The sequence below is a fragment of the Pimephales promelas genome, chromosome 3 (genome assembly GCF_988280905.1).
Source record: "Pimephales promelas chromosome 3, fPimPro1.hap1.1, whole genome shotgun sequence".
In the NCBI taxonomy this organism is placed as follows: Eukaryota; Metazoa; Chordata; class Actinopteri; order Cypriniformes; family Leuciscidae; genus Pimephales; species Pimephales promelas.
Window position 1 is genome coordinate 48,722,764 of NC_142771.1, and position 6,111 is coordinate 48,728,874.

The 6,111-nt window shown below is 50.5% G+C and overlaps 1 long non-coding RNA gene across 2 annotated transcripts; it reads left to right on the forward strand.

Annotated features, from left to right (window-relative positions):
• Positions 1-1,182: 1,182 nt before the first annotated feature.
• On the forward strand, positions 1,183-2,658 carry LOC120493379 (uncharacterized). Of its 2 annotated transcripts, XR_016155259.1 has the most exons (4): positions 1,183-1,205; positions 1,351-1,452; positions 2,175-2,424; positions 2,597-2,658. It is a non-coding gene; the product is annotated as an uncharacterized LOC120493379 (long non-coding RNA). The 2 variants fall into 2 exon arrangements; XR_016155258.1 differs by lacking the exon at positions 1,183-1,205 and having other exon boundaries at positions 1,239-1,452.
• Positions 2,659-6,111: the final 3,453 nt, after the last annotated feature.

The following is a 6,111-nucleotide window of genomic DNA, read 5'->3' on the forward strand; positions in this document are numbered from 1 at the left end:
ATATCTAAATTTTTAATGTGAAGTTTTACCAATTGCAGACAACAACATTTGTCGCCATTGGCTTTGCTTAGTTGGGGACATTTTTATTTAATATTCAACAATGTTATTGAACTGCCTGCATTGACACCATTATATGAGATCTGAACTGAGATGGACAATGACATCACGGTTTTGGCAGAGTTAATTCTTTGGGCATGCATGATGTGAAACGAGTGGTCGCAAAACCACCGGGCTTTCCCGTGTTATTGTCAGCAGCTGGTTATCCTTCCATGTTGAAGAGTCCAGCTGCATCATATTTATTCACAAAATTAAATAGATTCACTTGCAACGCGTCATACCGAGGTTTGTGGTTTGAGTGAATAAGTCCTTCCGAAAAAAAAAAAAGAATAAGTCCTTCCGCAAACAAACAAGCTGCAAGAAAAGGGGGCGTTTTGAGTTTTGAAATTCACCACTCACAACCATAAACACAACAAATGTGGTGACGTAATGGAGGTGCAACCAATAACGTTAGTGTATTGCTTCAAGCGCGAGAAAAATACTTTAAAATTACAGCATTCCCGAAGCAAAGAGAACAGTTCGAGGTTTGGAAACAGTTTTCTTCTATTCACCTTATTTTGCACGACAACAAGGGTGACGCCATTGCGTTCGTTTTGTCATCTTACTCCCGTCTGAGAAAGACTTCAACTTCCGGCTCATGAGAGGGATGAGATTCTGCGCTAGTTTAAACGAACGGTAAAATATGTCAAGTATTAAATGTTCAGTTAGGTGCTGCCATAACAGTTGGATTAAGAGGAGAGAACAATTGGACCAACGGTGTAACGAACATAATGTGAGGCGGTCAGATTGTTGTTGTGGTGCACTTTACGATTTAGCTACACCCACCACGAGGAGCACCGGAGGCAATGGCGGAAGGCACTACATTTGGAAGCATAGGCTTGAAAGTGCCCAACTGAGGCTAAACACTGAAACGATTCTGATGGGAAAACGCAAAAGTGGCGTTGCGTCATCTTTTTTTTTTATTCTGCGTTTAGACGAGCGTTTTGTGTAAGAAATCCGCGTGCAAATGGAGACGCAAAAGTGTGTGAAATTCAATGTAGTATGCACTTCAGGCGGCTAGAAGTGCATACTACAACAACACCAAGTCCACGCGCCTGCGTACAACTTTCACCGTCAAGCAAACTTTTGCGTTTTTACCGTTTACACGGGTAAGATTTAAGATTTCCACTCTGGAGGGTGGTTTCACTTTTTTTTGCTTTTTTGAGCCTCAAAAACGCCATCGCCGTCTAAACGAAAGGCACATCCGATAAAATATTTTTTCGTTTTCTCCCGCGAGCGTTCTCGTGTTAACAGGGCCTAAGGACGGGAATCCGATTGAGGAACACCCCAGAAATGGCTCGGCTACGATGTTCCGATAAAGAAGTCACGCCGGGTGTTGAATATTGTCAGATTCAGGTAAGCTAACTTGCCTAACTGTTATGTGCTTGTTTGCCTAACTTTAGATTCGTGAAGTCCGTTCTATGAATGCTTTTAAGATCAGTAACAAGCCGTAAACAAAATACAATGAATCTTGCATGATTACCATTGCCCACATATACATGTTATTTATTTAACTTTGTGATATTGACCTAAGAGTCTGAAAGAATGAATGAATGAATATTCACGGTAGTACAAAATAGTATGGTAACTTACATTAGTCTTACAATAGCTCACATTACTGCTATTGCACATTACGAGATGTAAACAACACTGGTCCAGATGCACTTCCTGTTTCAGTTTGTAAAAGGCTTCTTAATTTCAAATGTAAAGAAAATATCTTGAATATGTTTGTTTAACTTTTTGATTCAGTTGTTCTGTTGGTTGTACTTTAACCCAACGTTTATACAGTGTTAAAACTGAAACAGGAAGTGCTTCTGGACCAGTGTTGTTTACATCTTGTGAAATGGTCTATACAGAGATTGCTGATGCTAGCAGGCCAGCTAGCTACATCTCTCATTCAGATATTGATATTGACTTATGGCGAGTTAGGAGATTGTGTATTGTTTCGTTTTTAATTAATGTATCTTTCTCACACACTGTTCTGTGTAACTATGGGTGCCATCATCAATGAATTCTCCATGATCTATTTTAAGTAGCTACTAATGTAAAAAATGTTTATGGTTATAATATTTCCATAGATGCATCAATGAGAGTCAGTAATGCAGTGGATAACTATGAGGATGATCACATCCACATGCCCCACAGCTGTGATGCAGAATCACAATGGGATGATCAATCTGTCTTTGGCCACAACCTGATCTTCTCAGAGAGACTCTCCAGCGTCTTGATGCTCTTTAGCGAAAGTATGAGCAGCACAGACTAACGTTACATGAAGAATCTTACAACGCTTCGAAAAGAATAAAAAAGGCACATGACGTGAACATTGCGGTAAGTCCAATTATTGTTCTATAACGTGGCTGTAAGCCATAGTTCGGTTACAATTATTGTTTTGTCTCTTGCGGTTACTGTGATGGTCAGCTTATTCCAACTGAAAATTCAGTTTTGTGGTTCTTGAAGATTGTGAATCAATTTAATTGCTTTTTAATTTCAAACTTTACAGGAATCTGTAAGGCGCCTCCATAATTCAGAGAACAACCCACACAAATACGTTCCACAAACCAGGTAAGACTGTTCCCTTTCGTAGTCACTTCGAGTTACGTCAGAAGTGACGGAGATTGGGGGATTTCGCATAGAAAGCCAATCCTCTTCGAGTATTAAAACACGAGCCAATGGCATGCAATGCCTTGGGGCTGCGGAAATTTGCATAGCGTACTCCGCCCTACTCCGTGAGTATAAAAGGAGGAAGTGAACGCAACCGCAGTATGTTTTCGCTTCGGAGCCAAGAGAACCTCTTCACTCCTAAAAGCTGATTCAAGACTCTTCGAGAACGAGCATCCTCTTCAGTGTTGGTGTGACGGCGGTACCCAGCGAGATTTTGCATTGCCTGCGATCTGAACAGTGGTCTGCCAGACTTTGCACTTCTCCCTGGTAGCTTCAGCGCTGAAAGAGTGAATTTCTCCTTTCTCTAAAAGTGAAAGTGAAAGAGCTGCACGCGGCACGTCTTTTTAAAGATGGTTCGCCCGTGCCCTTCTGGATGTGGTAGATTTCTGTCATCATCTGATGGTCACGAACGCTGCTTTGTATGCCTGGGCATTCAGCATGCAGCAGCAGCGTTCGTGGATGACTCATGTTCCTTCTGTGGGAGCATGACCATCTCCACACTGAGGTCGAGGCTCAATGATCTCACTAGAGTGAGAGCCCCGGTCCCCCCTACTCGATCGGCTTCCTTCACGAAAGGGGGCCCGTCGACCCGGGGACCCGGCGATCTAACGGTGACGGTGTGGGATAGAGCCCCGACGATTCCTCGGGCCACACCTCCCGCCTCAGTGCGTGAGCCAGCGAGCGCCAGCTCGATTCAGTCGGCTGTCTCTTCGGCGGCGCCGGCTGCTTCTAGCAGCGCTCCAGATGATGATGTGATGTCTATCACTGCATCACTAGGCGGGCTTGAGTCCTCGGGAGAGGAAGATTCGGCTGCGTTGCCCCCTTCGGGAGTGCCAGCGTTGCCCGTGTCAGATCCCAAGCTGACGGCCATGCTGTCTCGAGCCGCTGGGAGTATCGGGCTAGAATGGAAACCTCCATCCTGCCCCGATCTCTCGCGGATGGATAACTGGTATCTGGACAAAGCTGCCGCCGCAAGGCCACGGCCAACTCCGATACCTTTTTTCCCCGAGCTGCATGCGGAGTTATCGCGCTCTTGGGGGGCTCCTTTGTCCACTCGAGAGCGCGATCTCTCCCCCGCCTTTCCCCCCCTCGACGGTGGGGCCGCCCGTGGGTACACTGGGATGCCCCCGGTGGAGCGCTCTGTTGCGATGCAGCTGTGTCCACAGAGCGCCTCCACCCGTGGTCCTCCTAAGCACCCATCCAAAGCCTGTGGGTTCTTGTCTGCTATGGCGGCGCGATCCTATAGAGCGGCGGGACAGGCGGCCTCCGCTTTGCATGCCATGAGCACTTTGCAGGTCTTCCAAGCGAAGGTGCTCAGAGACATGCACGAGGGCGGGACTGACTCGACGGCATTTAAAGAATTGCGATAAAAGAAAGACTTGACATCCTCACTGAGCTCACAGACTGGAGTGGGTGCGCTCGATGCCCCCGTGCGTCAGCCCACACACTCCTCTCTGTCTCTGAGGGCGCGGAAGGGTGCGTGTGTCGTCCCAGGGCTACACCAATCCCTTCCCCCTCTGTCGCCAGACCCCCGGCAGAACAGACCCCCGTGGAACGCTCCGCTTTCCCTGGTCCCTTCTGTCGGGGAGCGGGCTTCGACGCATCCGAGCGGGGTAACTCCTGCACGCGTGCCAGTCGACCCGCACCGCTGCCCCTCCGGGGGGACGTCTGTGGTTCGCATGACCCCGTTGGCTCATTTCCTGGAAGCCTGGCTAGCGCTTTCCGGGATTTCCCGCTGGGTCATCAGAACGATCAGATTCGGCTACGCGATTCAGTTCGCACGGTCTCCTCCCCGCTTCAGGGGAGTTCGCTCCACGATAGTCGGTGGCAATGCCCCAGTCCTGAGAGCGGAGATTGCGACCCTGCTTGCGAAGGGTGCAATCGAGACGGTCCCTCCAGCCGAGGTGAAGTCCGGGTTTTACAGCCCCTACTTCATTGTCCCCAAGAAGACCGGTGGGTTACGACCGATCCTGGACCTGCGCATTTTGAACCGTTCTCTCCATCGACTACCGTTCAAGATGCTCACGGCCAAACGCATTTTCGAATGTGTTCGGTATCAGGATTGGTTTGCAGCGATCGACCTGAAGGACGCGTACTTCCTTGTGTCCATCTTACCTCGACACAGACCGTTTCTTCGGTTTGCCTTCGAGGGCCAGGCATATCAGTACGCCGTTCTCCCATTCGGGTTAGCTCTGTCCCCTCGCGTCTTCACGAAGATCGTCGAGGCAGCCCTTGTTCCCCTTCGCGAACACGGGGTTCGCATCCTGAATTATCTCGACGACTGGCTGATACTAGCACACTCTCGAGCTCAGCTTTGCGAACACAGAGACTTGGTGCTCCGGCACCTAGCCCGTTTGGGCCTTCGGGTCAACCGGGAAAAGAGCAAACTTTGCCCCGTGCAGAGGATCTCTTTTCTCGGCATGGAGATAGACTCGGTCGCCATGTCCGCACAGCTCACGAGCGAGCGCGCGCACTCACTGCTGGCTTGTCTTCGACAGTTCGAGGGCAAGAGTGCGGTTCCACTGAAACTTTTTCAGAGGCTCCTGGGGCATATGGCATCCGCGGCCGCGGCAACGCCGCTCGGTTTGCTTCATATGAGACCGCTTCAGCTGTGGCTTCGCGATCGAGTCCCGAGGTGGGCATGGCATCGCGGCTCGCTCCGAGTCCCAGTGACTCCGGCATGCCGGCGAACCTTCTTCCCGTGGTCGAACCTCAGCTTTTTACGGACAGGTGTCCCTATTCAGCGAGTTTCCAGACATCTCGTCGTCTCCACGGATGCATCTACCACGGGTTGGGGTGCCATGTGCAATGGGCATGCAGCCGCCGGTTCCTGGACAGGAGCCCAGCGCCTCATGCACATCAATTGCCTCGAGCTGTTGGCAGTACGGCTCGCCCTACACCGCTTCCGAGCGTTGCTCAAGGGCCAGCATGTGCTTGTCCGCTCAGACAACACTACGGCAGTAGCGTACATCAACCACCAGGGGGGTCTACGCTCACGCCAGTTGTCGCAGCTCGCCCGCCACCTCTTGATATGGAGTCAGAAGCACCTGAGGTCCCTTCGTGCAGTTCACATTCCTGGAGACCGGAACTGGGCAGCCGACGAGCTGTCCCGGGTCCGTCCCCTCTCCGGCGAATGGCGACTCCATCCTCAGTCGGTCCAGCTGATTTGGGACGAGTTTGGGGAGGCAAAGATAGACATGTTCGCCTCTCGGGACTCGTCCCACTGCGCCCAGTTTTATTCTCTGACCCGCGGCACTCTCGGCTCGGATGCGCTGGCGCACAGCTGGCCACGGGGCCCACGCAAGTATGCGTTTCCCCCAGTGAGCCTCCTTGCACGGGTGTTGTGCAAGATCA